Genomic DNA, 25,246 nt, shown 5'->3' with positions numbered 1-25,246 from the left:
AATTGCTGAGTGAACTCCATGTCCTTGTCTCAACCCACGAGGCTTTCATCGTATTTTTTTTCTCCTCCTGTCCAGTTGAGGAGGGGAGTGATGGAGGAGCTTGGTGGGCACCTGGCATCCTACCAAGGTTAATGCATCATAATGTCCCACAATTTTGTAACCTATACCCTCTCTGACAGCATTCTGTTTATATTAGCAGGTTTCTGTGTGTTATTTTTAGGATACTTTTGAATATATGTTTTGACTGGTGTTGGGTTTTATTTTAAGGGTCTAAAAGACTGTAGTAGCAAATCAATACTTTGAAAAGAAGACAAGCAGCAGCATCAGCTCATGGTCAAAGTAGCCTAGTAGACAGAAGTTTATTGAAAAGGATATTCTGAGTGTTTAAACCCAGCCCTTTCCTATCATGGACGATTGTATCATACAATCCTTTTCATTAAACTGATCAAGCTAATTTTTAATGCCCAGATTGTTTTTTCCCCACTAATTCCATTGAAATGTTGTTCCATAAATTCACTGTTCTCTGGCTAGAAACGGTCTTCTAATTTCCAAGCTAAATTTATTAATGGCCAATATATCCATTTATTCCTGTGTCAACATTATCCTGTAGCTTCTCACCTTTTGTATGTTTATTTTTCTGGTGTATTTAGAGAGCACTATCATATCCATTTCTCAGCCTTCATTTTACTAGGGTAAAAAGGCCTAGGCTTGTTTAATATCCACTCCTAGAACAGGCTTTGTTGAATTCAACTCTTGGTTGAATTTTGTACCTGTTTTATTTCAAGTTAATTTCTCTTGAACCAGATGACCGTACTTGATATACACAGTATTGCGGATGAAAGTAAGACCTTAAGATCTTTTATAGTGACATTAAAAATTCTATTTTTTTCCCCTGAAAATATAAAGCCTGAAAGATTTTTAGATTCTCTTTGCTGTTTCTCAGAACCTTCTTGCATCAGTGGTTTCTACTCATCTTGTAACATATTTACCCATGTTCTTTTCTTCTTCTATTTCAGACTCACTGTCTGGATTGTGGCATCAATTCCTGTTGTTTAGCCTTAAGTTCACAAGCTGTTGAATTTCACTTAATTTCGGTTATTACCATCCTCAAGGTCATCCAATTTTTCCTATATGGAAGAGAATTTCCAATTCTTTTCTGTATGGATGAGGAATCCAATTCTTTTTAATCAGAGAATCTAATTAACCCACTCCACTTCGTGCCAAGGACATCAGAAAGTATATTAAAAAGATTAACCTCATGACCAGTTCTGGAAAAGATCTTCTTGTAAACCCTCCCCAAGCTTGTTCTTCTGCTCTTCAATGTGCTTTTTCATATTTCTTGCTTTCCAATTCTCCACAAAAACGAATATCTCAACCTTACCCAATTTTCACTAGTGTGGCACAATCTCAGATGCTTAACTGATATCCAGATAGGTAAGATGCACCCAACAAATGGAAAATTAAAATGAAGTCTCTTATTAGTGGAAAGTTTAGGTTAATCTAGACTGGTAAATCCATTCTTATTTACTTTTACATCAGCATACCATGATAAACTCCATATTTTCTCAGTAAGGACATTTAAAGGTGAAAAAAGGTACTGGAATGGTAAAACAATTTGATAGATGAAAGGCAAACCTTGCTTTCTTTCTTCTTGACAGTGAAACATGTGGGAGAAGTGTGAAAGGGAATGCCTGTAGGATTTTATTTGTGTACTGAGAGCTAGAAATTAATGACCTACAGGAATGGTCTCATGTTGGGAACATAAATTAAGACAACCAGAATATCTTTCTGTGCTTTACATGGGTGGTCATCTTTTCTTCTTAATCCTAGGTATAAAAAAACATCTTTGATATATTCCCCCTTTTTTTAGCTACTCTCTAGGGGACAGCTGGATTAGTGGGCTGAAATCAGTAGTAGTTAAACATCTAACTTGCTACGTCTTAGAAAATGTAATTCTTGCCTACTGACATACACAGGTGCCCATATGCTGTAGAAGATGTGGCCCCGTGTAACTTATGTTGAAAGGAATACCTACTACTTTTCCTTTAAAAGTAGCCAGATGAACACGTGAAGGGAAATCTCCTTTGACTCTCTTATTCAATACACTGTATCTATTGTCTTTTATGCTCTTGATTAGAAAAGAACAAGAAAAGAGAAAAACCCCAAGCAATAGGCAAAACCCCAAAACATTTCTCAAAAATTAAGTCTTGTGGTGCTTAGATTTTAGCATTACCTTTAGCTTAGGTCTGGCCTTTTATGCGCTTCTGATCACTACATACTAGCAGCATTAAATCATTACCATTGCAACCTTTTATTCTGTAATATCACATATATGCAAATTAGCCTTAAAAGGCACATTGCAGCCCAAAGAGCAAAGGCAGTGCTTTCAATCTGAAGCCAAGCCATTTCAGCCAGAATTTGCTGGTTTTGATTTCTGCTCTTTGCATACCACATCACTTTCTCTGCACAAAATCTCAAAATAAACTTTGCATCCCTTTCTGAAGACGTGGCCTTATTTTTTTTTCCCTGCATTATATAAAGCATTTCAAATCCTCTTTTAACCATCATCTCAAAGATAAGAACAGTATCGGGTCTTGTTGAATATGGAATATTTTTGTGAAAAATAAAAACATTACAATGGATATTTTCTGTATACTATCATCATAAAACGATATGATGAAGGTTTAGAGATGCATCAATGTGAGCTTGCATGTGAGCTAAGCCTGTCCAAATGATGCGCAGCTGAATTGGCTTACTGAAATAAACTACAGAGTTTGACAAAATAGTGGACAACCGCATGGATGGTAAAACAGAAGGAGAAAAGTATTTGTTAAGGTGGACTTCCACAGAAAAATTCTTTTTTTCTTCTCTGAATGTGCTGTTGGGTTTAATTCCAGGTTTTCCTCAGTACCAGCTGCCTAGGAACACTATTTGACCTGATATCAACCAGCAACTGGCTAATCAACAAATGAAAGGCTAACTGAACTCACTCATTTATTAAGTAATTTACCAAATAACAAGAACCTTATTTAGATGAATTTGATCAATGGAGCACAAAAAATTCAGCACTTCAGATAGAAAGGAAGGTTTCTGAGGAAATATATAAATTATAGCATGTATGACTTACTGAGCCTCCTCTTGTATTTTTTCCCAAGGGCTCCAGTTCACAACATAATAGATTAACCTATTCCCCTGAGAGTTTTCAGAGAGAAGAGGCTGTTTCTAGGTAAAACAGGCTAATGTTCCATCATTCTTGTTCCATGAATTACCATAAAGAATAGGAACAGATCTAGGAAGAAATCAGCTCCTACATTAGATATTTTTAGATGGTATTAATTGTTGTTTGGGCTGTTTACATGCAGTACTAAAACTGCTTTTTCACTGAAGTTGACACCTGTATGCTTATGGAGTTTTCTTTGAACATTAAGACATTTGGCTGCCTATGAATAATAGGAGCATTTAGAAAGTTTTTGCAAGAAACCTAGTGTAAAAGTCCGTTTACTGTATGCAATTCCTCAACTCTGTAAACTTGCATAAAGAAATAGTTTCAATGAAAAATTCTGCATGAACTTTCTATCTAATGCAGCTGTCAAGACCTCTGTCTGCAGTTAGCATTTCTGTGCCCTGCTATAGAACACAGCTCAAGGGAAAAAGTATGTCAGTATTGGCTTCCTTAGTGAAAGAGAAGCCCTGGCACAAGGTAACTGTGTCATCTCTGTAATTTCTTTAGATAATGAAAAGTGCAAGAGGTTGTTTTTCCTGCACTGTAGAGGACAAGGTAAATAATTAATTACAGCTGGAAAGTAGCTACAAGAAAAACTCTTTATTAGGGTAAAAAAAAAGGTCCTGTTCTTTATGAGATTTTCCTTTGTCTGCATTTTACACTTGCATCATTAGATTATAAACACTAAAGACTTATGACCTTTAAATGGAGTTTGGAATAGACAGGTTAAATCTGCTTTTAGAATATTTTTTTCTCCTCCTGATGCTGTTCGCAGATCTAATTTTCTCTGTTTTACACTGTAACAGTGTTCATTTTGTAGCAGATTGATGTTCTTATAAAAGCAGTACATGAGATGTCTTTTTAGAAAGCTGTATAACTATAAGCAATATTTCCAGAAATGACAGTTCAGTTGGATGAAAGGTTGAAAAGCATGACAAAGTGTATACAAAAGGGGACTTAAAAACAATAAGCAAACAAAAAAATCTTCTGAACACAGGGAACTTTCAGATCTGATCAAACCTATTCTCTTCAGAGTAGAACTCTAAGGAAATCTCTTTTTTTTCCTCTCTCTCTCGCTCTTTTTTTTTTTTTTTTAAATTTTAAACCTTGTCATTATTTAAGTTCTTCCATCACTGTTAAGGAACTGAACATACTGTTCTCACAGATGACCACCCAGCCCTAGAAATGGAATTACTTTTCTTGTCATTTATAGCTACAAGACAATTAACAGTAGTGAGTTTGGGAACAGTCTATCTCCACAACTGGAGAAAGTAATATATTTTTTCCAGAACCTGCCAGATGAATCTGAATAATGTCTAGGAATATTCAGTGTATTTTACCCCAGTTTGGGGCAAACAAAACCTTTGATTTCTTTCTTCGAATAGTATAGTAGAAGTGGGAGCACCATGCAAGAAATGGAGCCAATCCTGACTGAGATTACTCCACTGTATACTTTTACAGAAGGGACAAGTAAATTTGACAGCTGGTGGCAAAAGAACTTGCCTAAAGTATTAGGAGCAAGTAAATAAACTGCATTTACAGAAAAGTTTTCCCATTACAGAAAAACTTCAATCAAAGCTATATTACAGTAAATCATAAATATGCTCTTACTTTGGGGAAGAGAGAAGGGGATATTTTTTAAGAGTTTGTCATCAAGGAGTTAAAATGTTTGGAGAAAGGAGAAGTATTTGTAATAACAGCACAAGCAGTTGTCTTGGTTTGACTCTGTTTATGCCTCTGGAAATGTCTAGCAAGCTTGTAAGCAATAGAAAGAAACATGATTTATAATAGATATAAAAAGCAAAGTTCCACCTTCAAGCTTGAGGGGAGGAAATAGGATTGTGGCTGAGCATAAATGCACTTCACAATTCGTGCTTCATTTCTTCTGGTACAGTCCCATTGGCATCAATATGTAATCTATGGTGGAAGTTACCTCGTAACTGGTTCCTGCAAATTGTGTGATTTCCTTTAGTGCTGAGGCTATAAGGCTGCTGAACAGATGCCTGTGCGTCTCTGAGGAAAAAATAACAGTTTCTTTTGTACCAGAATTATTTGATATTTTATCACTGTATAAATTATAACTCCTTCCATAAACTGAGTACATGGAGAAAGTCCACGGACGCTGGGCTGTATACCAAGGCTCACAAATCATGATCATGTTCATATGGTGTAATTCTTGATCCAGGACTAAAGAGAGTCTGTGGGATCTTGCCATTGATCAATGATTTGCAGTTGTAGACTTCTGTCAAACTCAAAAGCCACCTGCTGGTGCATCTCTTTTGGGAAGATAGCAATCCAATTAACTGTTAAGAGGTTCAGCGCTTGCAATATGAATGCGTTTAATCAGCCTTATTTTGCTAGTATATATAGCATCTGTGTTTTCTATTTTTACAGTTAATTAGGAGCCATTTGGTGATATAGGGTATGCAAGTAAGTGCACCATTCAAATACGCAGCGACGTCGGTTTGCATTTTCCTGATTTTTGAGTTCAAGTATTGAGACATACTGTAAGAATAAAACTACAGACGGATGTTCAAAAATAAATATTAATCTCTTTATAGTTCTGAATTATTTACCAAAGTCATGTCTGTAGGCTGAATGGGTGCTTGAAACACAGAAATAACAAATTAGAAAAGTATAAACTACAAAGTTTTCTTTTTTTATTGGTCAAAGTTTTTCAAAACTTAGACTAATCAGTTGTATACTATGCTTATTTAGATTATATACTTTTTACCCTAAACAATCAGAAGGAAGAATAAATTAATTTGGGGAGGCAATGGAAAAAATCCTGGATGCACACAAGTTAATGAAAATAAAGACTAACTTCAATAGGCTAATAATTTCATTCACTATGCTTTCTAGCTTCAATGGATGTTTGTGATTAAGTCTTGCTGAACAAAGAATAAAAATGGAAAATTGGTATTTAAATTAAAAATATATACCACTTAAAAGTATTAAAGTGGTTGAAGTGTGAAATTTTATTTCACATGTTCTCATCATCAAAATTCTGAAACATTTCAAACAGCTTTATCACTTCATGAGTTGGCAAGCAGATACCACACTTTAAATGTTACAGCTACATTCTTAGCTGAGATATCTTTGGAAGAGATTATCAATGAATATTGATTTTATTTATTTATTTTTATTTTTTAAAAGATAAGATATTTGTAACACCATGGAAAAGGTACATTGTTAGGAGAGATACTCATTAGTGGAAAGAAGTATTTGTTTTGCTTTTTATGCATATAGTTAGAAGAAACAATAGCCTCTGTTGCTCAGAGGCCTGCAAAACAGACTTTATATCTCTCTTATGCAGTTTTCTGGAGAAGTAATCCAGCAGTTTTATCAGCGCCAATGCTAAAACATTATAGCTGATTCCAGAAGGCTGTTTCTGCCAAGTGACCTCCTACCTGTTCTGAAAAAACACTTCCTCAGAAGACACAACAAGATCACTCTAGTACACAAGAACGGGAAAATGTCATATGAGGGAACATATAGGAGAGGAAGATAAAGTTGGCTACTGAGATTTCCTTTAGCTGAAGTGTGAGGAGAGGGCAAAGTAATCACTGTTCCTTGTGAAGGTGAAGCAATAGTTATCTTGGATTGAAAAGGATGTTTTTAAAATATGGAGGCAGAAATGTAGCAGTTGCCTCTAACCTTATATTCTCTCTTCATCTGTATCCAGACAGATTACTTTGCAGGAAGGTTAGGACAAACACTGAAGATAACGTGGAACAACATTTGAATACACAAAATCTCTGCTCGTATTTCTACCAGTAACAGAAATCTTGTATTCAGATGCCAGACACTTGAAAGATCTTCCTGTTAGCTTTCATCACAGATAGTACAGCTGGAAGTTATTCTATGTATAACTATAAAATAAACAGTCTGGTAACACCCTAGCCTCACAGCCACGGACTGCTCACAGTAAGTGGTATGGGATGGCTACCTAGTTTTGGAGTAGTAAAGAGTTTACATGTGTGGACATGATCCCTGCTGTGCCAGTAGACATCAAGGCCAGGAAGCGTTCTATTCAGTAATCAATATTGCGCATCCCACAAGTTAATTGTAAGCAGTGCAAAATATCTTTCCATTAGTCAAGCAGGCTAAAATATTTGTGTGAGCATAGACACTTATTTTTAATACAAGTATTTCAGATGCAAGTCTTACCTTGGCCTCTCACAGTTTGTCTTCCATAGTAGATTTCTAGATAAATATTAATTGTCAAATAATGAAGACTCAAACATATCCTTATGTGCTGTAAAAAGTAGTAAAATACTGAAGTTTAGAAGTAAGTATGAATGTTTGTGCTGTCATTTATCTGAACAAAATATACTATAAATTAATTTAAAATAATGTCATTTTTATTTCGTTACAAGTGATATATCTCACCAAACTTGTGAAAACTGGTTGACTTCATTAAGATTTTTATCCTGTAACTAACAAATAGGTATCAGTGCAGTACTGTTGTGGGCTGCCCTGAGCTGGCTGACAGACAACCACCCAGCCACTCTCTTCCACCTCCTCAACAAGACAAGGGAGGAAATAAAAAATCCTGTGTGTCAAGATAAAGACAGAGAGATCATTTACCAATTACCATCACAGTCAAAACAGAATTGATTAATTTAATTAATTACCAGTTAAAATCCAGTTGGATAGTGAGAAATTAAAACAAAAATGAAAACACCAACCCCATTCTTTTTTCCCAAAGTTCTTTCCTTCAGTCTGACTTTTCTACGTCCCCCACAGTGGTGCAGGAGGATGAGTGGAATTGAAGCTTGTGGGCAATCCATAACAACTCCTCCTTCCTGCTGCTCCTTCCTCCTTACACTTTTCCTCTGCTCCAGCATGGGTCCTCTCCACAGGCTGCTGTCCTTCAGGAAAGACTTACTACAGTGTGGGAGCAGATATGGCAGCACCAAGCTGCATGCAGTTCCCATCACAGAATCACAGGATGGTATGGGTTGGAAAGGACCTCTGGAGATCATCTAGTCCAACCCCCCTGCTAAAGCAGGTTCACCTAGAGCAGGTTGCACAGGACTGTGTTCAGATGGGTTTTGACTATTTCCGGAGAAGGAGATTCCACAACCTCCCTGGGCAGCCTGTTCCAGTGCTCTGTCACCCTCAATGTAAAGAAGTTTTTCCTCACGTTCAGGTAGAACTTCCTGTGCTCCAGTTTGTGCCCATTGTCCCTTGTCCTGTCACTGGGCATCACTACAAAGAGCCCGGCCCCATCCTCTTGACTCTTACCCTTTGGATATTAGTAAGTGTCTCTTCTTCAGGATAACAGCCCCAGGTCTCTCAGCCTTTCCTCATAAGAGAGGTGCTCCAGTCCCTTAATTATCTTTGTAGGCCTCTGCTGCACTCTCCCCAGTAGTTCCCTGTCCCTCTTGAACCAGGGGGCCCAGAACTGGACACAGGACTCCAGATGTGGCCTCAGCAGGGCAGAGTAAAGGGTGAGAAGAACCTCCGTCAACCTGCTGGCCACACTCTTCTTAATGCACCCCAGGATACCATTGGCCTTCTTGGCCCCAAGAACACAGTGCTGGCTCATGGTCAACTTGCTGTCCACCCGGACTCCCAGGTCCTTCTCCACAGAGCTGCTCTCCAGCAGGTCAACCCCCAGCCTGTACTGGTGCATAGGGTTATTCCTCCCCAACTGCAGGACCCTACATTTGCCTTTATTGAACCTCATTATGTTCCTCTCCGCCCAGCTCTCCAGCCTCTCCAGGTCTTGCTGAATGGCAGCAAAGCCTTCTGGCATGTCAGCCACTCCTCCCAGTTCTGTGTCATCAGCAAACTTGCTGAGGGTGCACTCTGTCCCTTCATCCAGGTCGTTGTTGAATATATTGAATAAGACAGGACCCAGTACTGACTCCTGGGGAACACCACTTTTTACAGGCCTCCAACTAGACTCAGCACCACTGATCACAACCCTCTGAGCTCTGTCCTTCAGCCAGTTCTTAATCCACGTCACAGTCCACTCATCTATCCCACACTTCCTGAGCTTCCCTATGAGAATGTGGTAGGAGACAGTGTCAAAAGCCTTGCTGAAGTTGAGATAGACAACATCCACTATTTTCCCCTCGTCCACCCAGCCATTCATGCCAAGGTTATCAAGTTGGTCAGGCATGCTTTCCCCTTGATGAATCCATGCTGACTACTCCTGATAATCTTCTTTTCCTTCACATGCTTAGAGATAACAGCCAGAATGAGCTGTTCCATCGCCTTTCCAGGGATGGAGTGAGGCTGACTGGTCTGTAGTTACTCGGATCCTCCTTCCTGACCTTTTTGAAGACTGGAGTGACATTGGCTTTCCTCCAGTCCTCAGGCACCTCTCCTGTCCTCCATGACCTGTCAAAGATGATGGTGAGTGGCTTAGCAATAATGTCTACCAGCTCCCTCAGCACTCACCGGTGCATCCCATTGAGGCCCATGGATTTGTAATTGTCCAGTCTGCCTAAAAGATCCCTAACCCAATCCTCCTTTACCAAGGGGCAGTCTTTCTTTCTCCAGAATTCCTCCCCTACCTTCAGGATCTGGGGTTCCTGAGAACCAGCCTTAGCAGTAACAACTGAGGCAAAGAAGGCATTCAGTAACTCTGCCTTCTCCGTATCCTCTGTCAACGGGGTACTCACCTCGTTCAGCAGGGGGTCCACATTTTCCCTGGTCTTCCTTTTGCTAGTAATGTATTTGAAGCCCTTCTTGTTGTCTTTGACATCCCTAGCCAGAATTAATTCCAAACTGGCCTTAACCTTCCTTGTTGCATCCCTGCATACTTTGACAACATTCTTATAGTCCTCCCAAGTGGCCAGTTCCTTTTTCCACATGTTGTAAACTTCCTTCTTCCCTTTGAGTTTTCCAGATGCTCATTGCTCATCCAAGCAGGCCTTCTGCCTCCTTTGCTCGATTTCTTCCTCATAGGGACGCATTGGTTTTGAGCTTGGAGCCTGTCAGGCACCTGCCCCAGTGTATGTCCTTCTCATGGGCAGCAGTTCCTTCAGGGAATATTCACCTGCTCCAGGGCTGGGTCCTCCATGGGCTGCAGTGTGGATATCTGCTCTGGCATGGTCCTCTCCACAGGCTGCTGGTAGCGGTGCCTGGAACACCACTCTCCCTTCCTCCTTCTCTGATATTGGTGTTCCTTCTGCCATTTCTTACTTTTTCTATTCACTCCTCCTCTGCCTGTGTGGTGTTTTCTGCCCTTTGTTAAGCACGTTTTCCCTGAGGCACCACCATCCCGGCCAAGGGGCTCAGCCGTTCCCTGCGGTGGGTCGGTTGGAGCCAGCTGGAAGCAGCTGTGTCCAGCCTTGGTAGCCCTGGCCACCCTGCACCAGAGCCGCCCTGCAGCCCTGCTGCCAGCCCCTGGGCGTGGACACCATATACAAGTAGGTATGACACTAAAAGGCAATTTAGCAGTTCCTTTACAAAAAATATTTAAGAAAAATGATGCTCAATAAGATGCTGGGGAAGAAGTTGACCTTTTAGAATTGATGGAAATAGTCGGAAAAGTTTACAGTGATAATACAGCTGTGAATGTGATTTGCTCAAGTGTCACAATAAACTTCACAGTAAAAGAATTCAGTATTTTCAGTTTCTACTTGCTTTCTGTTATAACAGACAGATGTGTTAAAGTTGAAGTTAAAATTTGTGGACACAAGTTACACAGAATGTGTGGAGATTCTGATCCACTTTTGCTAATAAAAAGTCTTCAGGACGGTGAAGATAATGGATACGTTGTATTTGCACATTTCTATTGTGCATATACAATAGAAGCACATGGGAAGTGAATTTTTTTAAACAAAAGTTCTGAGCCAAAGACAAAAACTTATTTTTGCTGTTCTTGGTTTCATAGTTTGTTTTTTCTTTTCCCCTGCTCATCTTAGTGGTCTGTTACAACCATTGCAGTGAAGATGCAGACCTGAAGAAAATCACTCTGACTCTGCAAAGTGTGACAGACTTGACAGCTAAACACAACGAATCTGAACATGTCAAGGTGTCAGCCATTTCCCTTGCACTGAACTGTAGTATTGATCCAGACCTAAGTCCAGCAAAATGCATAAAGCCACCCACCACATTTGAATCTCAGCCTTGGGAATGTCATTCCAGCATTACCTGTTTTTCTGTCTATAGGAGCTTCTTAAGACACACCTAGAATGTGTAACACCTATTATGGATTTGAATGAGGGCAGTTGGTATAAACAAAACCACAATTGTCACATTAAATTTCATTCCACTTGAAATGTGACATAACTAATGCACAGACCAAACTATACATCCAAAACCACACTGAATAAGCCCACCCAAATGCTAAAGTTATAGTAAAGAAAATAAAAAGCCTGAACTCCTCATAGGCATTCGCACAATCAGCACAGTAATCTTAATCTATAATCCCCATGTGATGTAATCTGCTTTGGTCTATCGGAAGCAATCATGCTAGGTCAGCTCATTCCCAGTATGGTTTGGGTTTACTCTTTTCAATTCTGCTAACAGAACTGAGGGGAAAAAAAAACAAAGTGAGTAAAAAATATTAGACTGTGAATATTAAAAAGCTTTCCCCCTTCAATGAATTTGAGATTGCAGAAGATGGTAAACAATTTGGGGAAGTTATTGTGTAGAAAGCAAATATATTTTGCTAGTTGTATGACCATTAAATTTTTTTTATATATATGACACTGATAAAAACAGTCCACACAAATATATTGCTAACTAAATGAGAAACCCCACCTCCCTCCCCCCAGCTCATTCGCTCAGTTTGCTTGAAGAACAGTGGTTACCAGTTGTAACTGGGCATTAGATGACAGCTCAGACAGGAAAGGTAAGTGTGCACTGGCAGCTCTCCAGAGTTGAGTTGGGGGGGCAGGGGGGAGGGGAGTAGGGCAGCTGGCAAAAGGTTTTTGGATCAGGGCAGCCATGTTCTAAATCTTTTTTTTTTTCACATGCTGCCTGTAACTGCATTTATATTACTGATAGTTTTCTAAACTAAAAAGGATTGTTTGAAACATTACATAATAAAATAGTCAAGGACACAATCAAAGGTATAACACTGGTATATTCCTGCCCTGAAAATAATGGTTTCCATTATAAAATATATCTTGAATAGGCTAAACCTTATAGAAGACAGTTATGTTATAAAACAGTACGTGGAATCAAATTGCTCTCCTGCTATGTTGAGTTGGAATCAGTGATGTTGCAATCTGTGTTCAGTATTAAGAGCTACACAAAATACTCAGTTGCGCCAGGGAGGATATGAAGAGATTAGAGAGACCAATATATCACAGACTAACCTCTTTGCTCTGGACATTCACAGGGACACAGGCAATTCTCATTCTACTGCTACCTGGAACCACTAAACATGAAAACAAAAAAATCAAGATTGCAAGGAAAGTTGAAGTTTAAGGTAAGCAATTCTTTTATTAGTTATAATTTTTCATGTTGAGCACCTTTTCCATATTGAATTGTGAATGCAAGTACCTTTTATAATTAAAAAAAAAAAAAGAAAAAGAAAAATAATCTCATGAGCTGAACAGTTACTAGTAGCAACTAACTCACCTTTTGTTTTAAAATTCCTTAGTGGAATTCCTAAGTGATAGTACTGTTGATCCTGATAGTACTGTTGATCCCAACTTTATTTAAACTATGGTAAGAAAGATACTTCTAGCAAAGTGTTAAAAATCAGTGTATTATTAGGAGTTGCTTATTCCTTGAAAAATATCAAAAGTCTGTATGGGTGCATAAAAATCACATGCTAGAAAACAGAGAAGCAACACAAATACTTCTAATCTTCATAGCAGCATATAACACAGTAAAAGGCGTTGTAGTCTTACATAACATAATCCCTTATTATAATTCATTGTTTTATAAAATAGGTTAATAGTAGATAATAAGTTATAATTAAACACCACTTGCATGGCTTTCTTGCTTGTCCCAACGGAAGATATTATCAGCTAGATTACTTTCTTAGTATTTTCAAAATGTATACTAAAATTTTAGGGTTATGCTAAAAGTTCTATTTCTTATGTGGATTACTTTTATTCTGTCTGTGTTCTCTAACAGTGAGATCAGCAGTTCTGTGAGGGGTTTCAAAGCATCATGAATACTAGCTATACACGAACAGTTAAACCACAATTTCATACTATAGAGATAGTGTTATTTCTTGGAGGTGTTCATGAACAGCAAAATAATTCGCTTTCAAACTTTTGCTTGAGAAAGGGGAAAGAGAAAGAAGCAACAATTAGCAGGACAAACAAGAATGGGAATAAAAACTGAAGAAAAGTAACTATTTCAACCCTACTATTGCAATCTTAACTGTTGGGTAATATTCTTTGTAAGTGTACATAGAAGGCTGCTATCCAATTAGTGATCTTGCTGAACACTACTCTTTTCCATTGCTGAAGTTTCATGTACATAGGAAAAATGGTCTTAAAAATACTCTCAGGTAAGATATTTCAATCTTTTGGGAAGTATTGCGAGCCTCATTGCTGAAGATATTTACTAATTCCAGAAATTTCTAGGATCTTGAAAACATCTGTTGAAAAAGTATTTCATTTGCCATTTTTTGTATCAATTACATAGTAAATTTGTATCAAAAACTCAGTTTTGATCAAAATTTATTGAAGGTACCAAGCCTTAGACTACTTCTAATTAATTTACAGAAAATGTTCTTAAATGTAAATATAAAATGAGAGTTCTTAAATAGAAATCAATAGAAACTGAGTGACAAGAGTAGGAGTTTAGAATTGAATTGGCCTTTGAAACTCTTATTTTAACATTATACGCCAGCCTGTATACCCGGTAAGGGTCAATTTTATGCTTATGCCTATAGTCTTTTGGCCGAGAATATTAATTTTTAGTTACTGGAGTTTTTGTACAAATCCTTTTATTTTTTTTCCTGCTTTATTCTGCTCAAGCTTCCTATGGTTTTCCTTGATGCCTTTAGGAAATCTGAGAATGAGAACAGATGGCTGCTCAATTGATGTCCTAGGCATTTTAGGGCAAAAATACAACAGATAAGGCAAGGTGGTAGTCCTCTTGTATTTATGTGATCCCCATGATAGCAGAGTAAACATTTCTATCAGCTGAATAATTCAGCACATCTATAGCTTTACCAAAGGCAAATGAGTCAGGAACTTCTGCTGAGGAGTTAGGGAGGGATTTAGCTGGGAAGGGATTTGAAAAATTGAAATTAAAGAAAACAAAATAATGTAGCTAATCCTTAGGGAAGTACTGAGTCAGGATCATGGAAAGCAAAGAAGACACAGAAATAACTGTAAGTTCAAACCTGAGACTACTGGCAGTTGTTAAAACTTAGTCTCTTAAGAGTTTTGATTTGCTGCTCTGGAGTTGTTTCTGGAAGGAGATATCTTTAACGAACATGGAATCTTGGTTATGTCATAGATTTCCTTAATCTTATTTTATTTTGTGAATTTTTAGGTCTGGACTGTGTAATTAACAGCAAACATGGCTGTACTAGAATTTGTACATGAAATCTTGGCATGTAAGTGAAACTGGGAGAGAGTTACCTCTTTAACACAGAGGAAAACATTTAAATTTATAGGAATCTTCTTCCATTATGTTTTTGCTGCAGGCAATCTCAGAAAGTATCCTACTGTAAGGCTTAAAAAGCATCTAGGTCATGTTTCACAAAGATGAATCCTAGATTTAAAAGTCACTTTTCTAGGTAAACAGGAAGAATGTGAAGGAAAGAACATCCGTTTATTTAGCATAGACCCTGTAGGTGCATATTTTCTCTAAGTCTTTGCATAAATACATTATTTTTATGATAAAATGTTTTAGTCTTCTCTACAATCATAGGATTATCAAAGACGCTGTGGTACTGGGCAAAGTTGAAAACTTAGTAAAGTCATACCTCACCTCTCCCATGAGAACCTGGGGGGAGTGCTCTGCTGGTCTTTGATTCTCTTCTTTCTGTGGCTTCTGAGTTATAGCTGATCATTTTTACTTGTATTTTTGTAAATGTAGTACGGTTGTTAGGGGAATTATAGATAGATGGAATGATACTCCAGGGCAGGGGAGGAGGAGGGATGAGATGAGAAGGGGGAGAGGATCTGTGTGGGAAGGAATATTTGCTTGTTTTAGCTGAAATTGTAGATTCATCTGTCTTTGTATCCTCAGAACTTCTTTGCATAAATTAGTCCAAAAGATGTTAGGAACTGTTAAGAACTTCACTAAATCTGCTACAACTCTAAGTGTCTCTGTGCTATATGAGTGAATTCTGTTAAAGTGGAAATTCTATTTCAGCTGCTGAGAGCTGATCTGAGAGGCTAAATTCAATGGACACAATAGAAAAAAAAAATAGTTAAGCCCAAATTGGTGATGTTCATTTTAAACTGTATTTGTTTATAGTACTAATTTAAAACTCTTTATGAGTTAGTTATGTTTTTAGCTAGATACTTTTCTTTATGTAACAGTCAGGCTGGCAGGAGAAGTGAGCTGGATATTTTTATTCATAGTGTGTTTGCTGCTGTTCTATAACACAACCTCTGAAGTGACTGGGTTTTTTATTACCGTTACTGCTTTGGGAAACCCTGTAGCTGAATGAGATTATAGTCACGGTTGTGACATTGGTGCTATATTATTGCGATACATCAAGGTTTTTTAATGGTATTCCACTAAACTACCGGAAAACTGTGAGGTATCCATCCTTGGAGGTATTCAAAAGCCATCTGGTCATGGTTCTGGGAAACCAGCTCTAGGTGGCCCTGCTTGAGCAGGGAGTTGGACAAGATGGTCCAGAGGTCCCTTTCAACCTCAGCCAGTCTGTCGTTCTGTGATTCTGCAAACATTCCAACAAATCTGTAAAAATATGCTTCTCCCACCTGGCCCATGAGTGGCTTGATCATTTTTCAGAAGTAGTATTTGAAACAGTTCACATAGTCCTTTTCCTCCATGCCTCAAGCTGTTACAAAGACTTTTCTGTGAAGCTTAGAATGTGTTCTTGATCTTAACTGCAGGTGTTATTTGCACTGGATGTATCGGCCAGGGGCTTCTACTGTAAGGGAAGAGAGCACTTACAAGAAAGGCTTGTAAACTTTACCTTTCAAGAAGTCACTTAAACTGAGATTCAGCCAAAGGCATGGGGACATCTAAATTTTAAGCAAGTTGGCTTTCTGGCTTACCAGTTAATGGAAGCTTACACTAAGCTAGTTAACTTTCGAAGGTACACACTGCTCCCTTGAGTCACGTGCCCACAAATAGGTATGTAATACCATTTAATATGCCTTATGGTAGGGCTGGCAGATAGGACTGAAAATTTATAAAAGGGATTATGTATCTTATGAAAGATCTCCACCTCTTTACATTGGCAGATGAAGTCCAAGTAGCATATGACATGTTTATGCAACTGAATCCCATCTGTCGTTCACCTGATTCCCCCTTTATGTTTTATGGACTGGCTCTCCTCCAACTGCAATGGGAGTTTGAGCACTTAGCTTGCATGTAGAGTCTGTCTATACATACTTAAATGTAGGCATCCTAATTTAGTTAAATCCTACCCGAGAATCTAATTGCTTAGTGTAAAAATGCTGGTAAGGACTCTTATGATCTGAATGCTTATTTATAGAGAGCAAAACCTGTTAAGAGAAGTGGACTTCAGGACCCAAAAGAGTTTTCCTCCCAGTTCACTAGAGCTAAAGCCATGGTGGTTCCCTGTTTGAAGTCCACCCAGTAGCGAGGTCAAGCATGTGTCATCACACACACACTCAGTTGCTCCCTTAGTACAGACACAGTCCACAGAAGAACACAGACAGAAAGACAGTGCTTCTCTGTGCGCTGCATCTATACGACCAGTGATCATACAAACATGAAGGAAGGGCTTGATCCTGTTCTTGCCAGCTAATGAGGTTTAAAGATTTCTAGCATACCACACAAACACCCTCACGCATTTGCTTTCGCACAAGTCTCTGGTGTAGATCTATAGACAGTCTAGTATGCAACCTTGAGACCCTCTGTTTTACTTGACAGTGAGCCCATCTTGATGTTTGCTATTGTCTCACACACAAAATACTTTATTTTAGAAAGAAAAACAGTCCAGAATATAGTGTAGTAAGATGATATCTCACATTGTGGTGATGAGACAGTGTTTGGCCAGACAAAAGGACTGACTGGCAGCCTGCTTACATGCAACCGGACAAAATTTATTCCCCCTCCTTTTTGTTTTGCTGTGGTTTTGTTCCCCTTCAGCCTTGACCCTTCCCTTTCCCTGCTGTTGATCCTTTCCTTAAACATCCCATAATGTTTTGCATGTCTCCACAGTCAACCTCAAATATTCCATACTAAGTTTGTTTTTTTCTCATCACACTTAGGATAATCTTGTCCTCATTCTTATAAATTACAAAGTTTTGGTTGAACCTCTTCAAGATTATGTTTGAGTGGTTCCTTCAATTGCCCATCCACCAGTGACCTAAGTCCTGGTCTCCCTTAATGTCTCCGTTGCCTCCACTAGAGTTTGTGTATCCGCACGCTCAGTTTATGACTTTTCCTACTTCTTGTAATTGTCTTTTGTGCTGAATAGTGTTAACTAAAAATTCTTACAAACCAGATGTCCTTGGATTTCAGGTGTCCTTAAAAAAAAACTTAGGAATTGAAAATATCTTCTTAAAAAATATTAACTGCCTTTTAAGCTCAGAAATAGACACTATTACAGCAGAGAAATTAGAAAAACAAAACAAAACAAAACAAAACAAAAAAAAAACTTTGTTAAGAAACAAACCAACTACATCTTTCTCTTAATCAGATTAATTTTAATGTGAAATTCAATCAGTTTATGCATTGGGATATATGATATAGCACTATATATATCAGTGGAAAGCAAGAGTCTGCACTGCAGAATGAAGGCATATCTACACTAACTCACTAGAACTTGGTGAAAGTATCTATAAGTTAGCAGTTTTGACTAGCTGATGAGCTAAGAATAAACAGCTAGTGTCTTCTTTGTTCCAGCAGGTTCATACAATTTTCATATCTAAATTAGTATCTGTCTGTATATTAGACAGTGTAGAATTAATTTGTGAATTTGTGAACTATGAATCACAGAAAATTGTGAGACACTCTTATGAACCTCACCACTAGAGTATTTGAGTTCTTGGAATCTTAAAACCATTAATTACCACTGCTGTTAGAGAAAGTACCACTGTCCCCATATAACAGAGAAGCAAGCCTCCTACACAAAGGTGTGCAGTGATTAAATTCTAGTGGCTGCCTTCAGGTTTTCCCAAGGTACAACAAAGTCTCTTTAACAGCAGAAAGTCTTGGTTTCCTAAGCCGTGGGCCGTCTCTTAGGTTTAGCGACTTGGTGAGGAAAAAGGAACTGCTACACTGCCTGATGATACAAGGCACTGCAATATGCTTAGTTATCTAAATAAAGTAGTACTGTAAGAGAGTTGAAAAATGTACTGAGTATGGTAAACATGGGTTCGCGGAATATACTGAATTTCATAGTAATTTATTTCATTATAATGAAACTGGTTTTGGCACATTGTCAGCAAATTATAAAAACATTGTTTTCTTTTGAGAAGTCACTAGGTGTTTAATACGAGAGGCTCTCTTTCTGAAATGGAGACAATATCATGTGCAAACGTATTGCTACACAACTTGTAAGAGTCTAATGAAAGTAGCACATAGCAATGATAAACATTGTATAACCAACGGTATTTTATATTTTAAAGCACTGGATACTGTGCAGTAGCATGATGTTCTGTGTGATATTAGAACTATGATAAATGACAGAAGGTATTGTATTCTTTATGCACTGCACTGTGTGCTCATCCACCTGGCACCAATGACACTGCCAAAGAAGACTCTGAGGCTAGCAAGAGTGACTAGAGAGCTCCGGAGGCAAGGGTGAACAGGATGGGAGTCAGGGTTTTATTCTCAGTCCTGCTGGTGAAGAGGAAAGGCTTGGGTAGGAGTACTGCATGTGATCAGAGGAATGTCTGAGATTTAGTGGGGTCACTCACATGCTTGCTGTGCTGAGATGGATGGAAAGAAAGTCTTTTAAGAAAGACAGGTAGAGGTGAAGAGAAAGGGGATTGCTGCTCATGTAAAGGAGCAGCTTGAATGTGTGAAGCTCTTCTGTAGTATGGGCTACAGTGTAGTTGAGAGCTTGCAGGTCAGGATAAGAGAAGAGGCCAGTGTGACGTTGTCGTGACCCTCTGAATCTGGGTGAAGTGGACAGCCAACGATTGACCAGTCTGTATATTACAAAGTCTACTTCTTGTGGGGGCCTTAAACCTCCCTGACACTTGATAAAAAGGCAGCACAGCAGGACACATGCAATCTCTGAAATTTCTGGAGAATGTCATGTATAACTTCATAATGCAGGTGCTGTATGGGACGACATTTTCCCGGACGTTGCTACTCATGACCTCTGAAGAGCTTGTTGGGGATGTGATAATCAGTGACAGGCTTGACTACAGTGCACATCAAATTGCAGAGCTCAGGATCCTGAGGGGAGTGATCTCCTGAGAAATCTCAATACATACAGATCCATGGGACTAGAAGGGATGCATTTGTGAGTACTGAGATTTGGACAATTTCATACCGAGGTCACTCTCAGATGTCCTTGAAAGATTCTGGAGATGGAGGATGTTCCCTGATGACTGGGGAAAGGAAAATGCCACAACCATCTCCAGAAAGGGCAAAAATTCTAACAGTGAACCAAGAGCAGGTCAGACTCACCTTGGTTCCTGGAAAAATTATGGAGTGTGTCCTCTTGTAAACTATCTCTAGGCAAATGAAGGAGAAAGTGGTGAATGGAAATATCCAGTACAGATGTACGGCAGGTAAATTATGCTTTGGCCAAGTTGATTGTCTTTTATAATAAAGAAAACTAAGTCCATGGATGAGGGGAGAACAGTGATAGGTGTCTTCAATCTTGATTTTAGCCAGGCTTTCAACATGATCTCCCTTCTATCAATGTTGGGACTTAACAATTTAGATGGGTGGAACACTAAATTGGTGAAAAACTGTCTGGATCACTAGGTTCAAAGGATACTGGGAAATGATTTGTACTCTGTCTGGAGGTCAGCTCAAGTAAAGTTCTTCTGGGGTGTGTCCTGGGACTTAATTGGTTTAATATGTTTATCGGTGATCTGGAGGAGGAGGAGGAATGGACCCACATCAAGTTTGAATGACACCAAACTGGCAGATGAAGTTAATGTGCTGTAGTCAGGCTGGAGGAATGGGCTGATATGAATCTCATGGTATTCAGGAAGGATTTATGCAAAGTCCTGCATTTTGGATGGTCAACAGTATATTGGGCTGTATTGTAGCCAGGAGATTGAGGGAGCTGATTATTCATTTCTACACAGTATTTGTTATATTTCATCTGGAGTGCTCTGGCCACGTTTGGGTTCCTCAGCATAAGAGAGAGATTGATAAACTGGAACAAGTCCAGCCTGTTAGGAGACCGGAGCACCTCACCTGTGAGGAGAGGCTGAGACGGTTTGTTCAGCCTTATGAAGAGAAGGCTCAGAGTGAATCCTATTGCCATCTTCAAGTTCATAATGGGAGGAGACAGAGAATGAGAGGTAATTGAGGCAAGTTGCAACAAAACAAATTCTGATTATACATAAGGTTGCCCAGAGAGACTGAAATCTCTATCCTTGGAAATACTCAATTTGACTGAAAGCTGCTCTGGGCAACCTAATTTACATTGGCCTTGTTTTGAGAGAGGGGTTGGACCAGGTGATCTCCAGAGGTTCCTTCCCACCCATTCTAAGATTGTGTTTGGACTAAAATGAAAAACAAGACATTTGGTATATACTTCTGGTTTTGTACATTCCTTTATGAGCTAGGAGCTATTTCTAGTGTCAAGAGTGTAAAGCCTCTAAGTACATACCTGAAGAGAAGGGTAAACTTTCTTAGCCCTGGATAGATATACTTTTTGGGATGAAGGCTGTTGTTTACCTTACATAGAATGAGCAGTATTCAGCGTCCGTTCTAAGAAGGACTCTACAGATCAAAGATAAACCTTTTCTTTTTTTCTCTCTCATTCTGCCACAGAGCCAGTTGGTGATTCATGCCAGAAAACCTAGTTAATGTGTATTTAACACAGTCTACAATGTGTGTCGCTATACATGGGAAGCAACTGGAACTGTGTGCTCCTTCTACTCACTGTGTATCATTCTACATGTAAGCTCCTACAGAAGGACTCAGGTGCTTAACTTTAAGCTCTTATGCTTGGAAAAGCTGGCCTTGGTCAATATTTAGTTAAGGCAGTAAGTAAGTCAGGTTTCACCTCAGAATCCTGTTTTAAGTAAGATCCATGTAATACAAGTGAACTATTTTTGATAGCCCTTATGAATCTTAACATCCACTTCCCTCTCCCTGCCATGGATTAACTAATTTAGAAGGAAAAAAAACAAACAAGATTGTGTTTAAAGTGAAAGCCTAAGAATCTCACTGTTATGCTTAGTGATGAAAACCCAGTTGAATAAACCGAGCAGTTACTTTATTCTAACATGATCTATCATAATTTGGTGCTAGTGATGGTTCAAATCTTTCCCTAGGTTCTTCCTACTCGACAATTGCTCTCAACCTGTTATAATCCCAGCTATGATTGTTTCACCATACAAGCAAACAAAAATTGAGCTCTTTGTGATAATGTCTATACCACTATTAGTTGTACTCAACTGCTGCAGGTGGATAAGCTCAAATTAGAGAAAGCAAATGGAGAATGACATGGCAAAACTATATATTGCTGTTGCTGCAGGAGCTTTAGGATACAGGCTTTGAGAGTAGGGTGGTTTGTTTTTTTTTGTTCCATTCTCCAGTTTAAGATGCAAATCACTGTTTGTGTATTAAAAGCACTGATTGCAAATAAAAGTCAGATTTTTAACATTGTGACTAATGTATACTGTGGGAGCCCATATTGTGAGCATATCAGCATTGCTGTGCTGTAGGCAGTTGGCAGACCTTCATATTTTGTTTAAATAAGAAAATCTGGTTGTGAGATTGCTTAGGATAACTTAGACAGGTGTCTATGCACTGGCTATTCACTAGGATAACGTGCATGTACTGATTCTGTTTCGACTGGATGGATGATAATGAGGCTAAAATATCTGCAGTAGCTGTTCAAAAGTCATTTCTTTAATAATAAATAGGGTACTGTAACATTAATGGTATTGTATCAGAGTGCCTGGTATCCCAAAACCCCCAGACATTCAGGAACTCTGGAATACTGCAAATAATTCTGCCCAGGGTGTTTTCTCTTACCTGGGCGTTTTTTTTTGCTATATTCAGTGGGGGTTTTGTTTGTTTGTTTGTTTGTTTGTTTGTTTTCCCTTTAAATAAGTGGCATTTGCAGGATCTTTGTAACGAGGTAACTTGCTGTTCCAATGGTTTCTCAACCTGCACGTGCAAAGAGATGGAATAGAAAATTCTGTGTAGAGAGAGAAGAGTAATATGTATTTGAATAGAAGAGCAATAGACAAGCTTTGCAAGGTACCTTGTATCATCCCTTACTGGCTGTTTTGGTTACTAGTAAGTCAGATGAGACTGGAGATTCATTACAATCTCAAAGAACGTTTGCTGTGCAGTCCTTAGCTGAACATTGGTTGGTATGTAGATAAGGGTAGTTTTGATACAGAAATAGTACTTGTGAGAGAAGAAGCCATGCTCTCCTGTGTTCTTGCTTTAAGGCATACAGCCATTTAGTCCAGAATGTGTATGCATTTATTTCCACTCCTTAATAGGTATTTCGCATAACCTGCACCAGTGAGCTGCCTAGTACACTGGTGCACCAGTGGCACATACAGGTGCCCGTACAAATGTGTAGTTTAAAGCATCACGTGCTTTTGGCTTATGTGCTTATATAGACATAACTCATGTCATATTTGAAATTATTGCTTCCTAGGTGTTCCACAACTTTTTTCCAGAAAACAGATTCATACTCTTTTATTCCATCCTTTAAAAACTTTATTTAAAAGCTTTTTTTTTTTTTTTTTTTTTTTTTTTTTAATGGGATGAATTCCATTCAGTATATTGATTCAACATTATTTGGGTGTGTTCCTCCTGTTTAACGTTTGGTGCAGTGTGCTCACTTGGATTCTGAGATGGTGAACAGGAGAGGACAGCAAGCATAGTTGTGCAACTGACTGCACCTTGGTATTCTGTATTTTCATTTATTTTCATATTTTTAAATATATTTGTCCAATGCATTGTTTCAACTGTCTGGAAAGAGCTGTCATTAAGGGGCATCACTCATTCTGCATAGCAGGTGGACTGAACTGTTGGATGAATCTTAGCCATGTCTTTTAAACTCAAAGTTCCCTCTGCAGTCTCTGTACCTCTGAAACATTTAGCTAGGTATTTGTACACATTAGAATATGAAATCATTAATGGGTAAAGTGCTATAAATATGTTTATGCAAAATCTAGCTCCTCTTTAACTTTACCTTCCTTTGTGGTACTGATCGGTACAGCCTCCGTTATTCATTAATGATTAACATACCTTCTTCCTCCTTCACTTTTATCTGGGCATAATGCCAGGTGTATTATTAAGGTATAAGAGATTTCCTTCCCCTCCCATTTTGCCAGCTTGTGCCAAGGTGTTACTGACCTCTCATTTCTTTCCTCTGATGAACTTAGCATTACTTCTCCAAATTCTATGCACTAAGTGGCTTTTTCTCCCCTTTAAAATGTAAAGAGTATATCTATACTAAGTAGCCTACTGATGAGAAGATTGGATGTCTTCAGTGTTGTTAATCAGTAAATTAACTTCGAGCACTCATTTTAGTGCTGAAGATACACACTTAACTGAGATTCATTTGCCCCAGATCAGATTCATCGTTGGCAAAAGATGAACCAGCGTCCTTGTGCAGCTTCTGCCTACTCAGCTCTAACTTGGACTGGCTCCTTTGGAGATCTGATGCATTTAGTTTGCATACCAAACTGGTCAGATGAAAGTACTGCATTACTGATATAGCGCAGTCCTTACTCTGGACGAGGTTACATCACTTCAAATATACTGTGCCTTTGTTTCGCAGGGATAATAATAACATCCATGGACTTAATCATAGAATTATAGAACCCTAGAATTGTTTAGGTTGGAAAAGAACTTTAAGATGATCGAGTCCAACTATCAACTTAGCACTGTCTAATCCACCACTAAACCATGTCCCTAAGCATCACATCTATGGGTCTTTTAAATACCTCCAGGGATGGTGACTCAAGCACTTCCCCGGGAGGCCTGTTCCAGTGCTTGACAAGAAATATTTCTTCCTTAATGTTCAATCTAAACCTCCCTGGTGCAACTTGAGGCCCTTTCCCCTTGTACTATCTCTTGTTACTTGGGAGAAGAGACCAACCCCCACCTCATTACGACCTCCTCTCAGGTAATTGTAGAGAGCAATAAGATCTCAGCCTCCTCCAGACTAAACAACCCCAGTTCCCTCAGCATCTCCTCACACCTGTTCTCCAGACCCTTCACCAACTTCGTTGCCCTTCTCTGGACACGCTCCAGCACCTCAATGTCCTTCTTGTAGTGAGGGGCCCAAAACTGGACACAATACTCAAGGTTCGGCCTCACCAGTGCCAAGTACAGGGCCACAATCACCTCCCTACTCCTGCTGGCTGCGCTATTTCTGTTACAGGCCAGGATGCTGTTGGCCTTCTTGGCCACCTGGGCACACTGCTGGCTCATGTTCAGCCACCTGTCAACCAGCACCCCCAGATCCTTTTCTGCTGGACAGCTTTCCAGCCACTCATCCCCAAGCCCGTAGCGCTGCATGAGGTTGTTGTGACCCAAGTGCAGGACCCGGCACTTGGCCTTGTTGAACCTCATACCATTGGCCTCAGCCCATTGATCCAGCCTGCCCAGATCCCTCTGCAGAGCCTCTCTACCCTCGAGCAGATCAACACTCCCATCCAATTTAGTGTCGTCTGCAAACTTCCTGAAGGAGCACTCAATCCCGTCATCCAGATTATTGATAAAGATATGAAGCAGAACTGCCCCCTCACTGAGCCCTGGGGAACACCACTGGTGACCAGCCACTAACTGGAT

This window comes from Leptosomus discolor, chromosome 1 (assembly GCF_034619465.1).
Source record: "Leptosomus discolor isolate bLepDis1 chromosome 1, bLepDis1.hap2, whole genome shotgun sequence".
In the NCBI taxonomy this organism is placed as follows: Eukaryota; Metazoa; Chordata; class Aves; order Leptosomiformes; family Leptosomidae; genus Leptosomus; species Leptosomus discolor.
Note: the sequence above shows the minus strand (reverse complement) of the source record.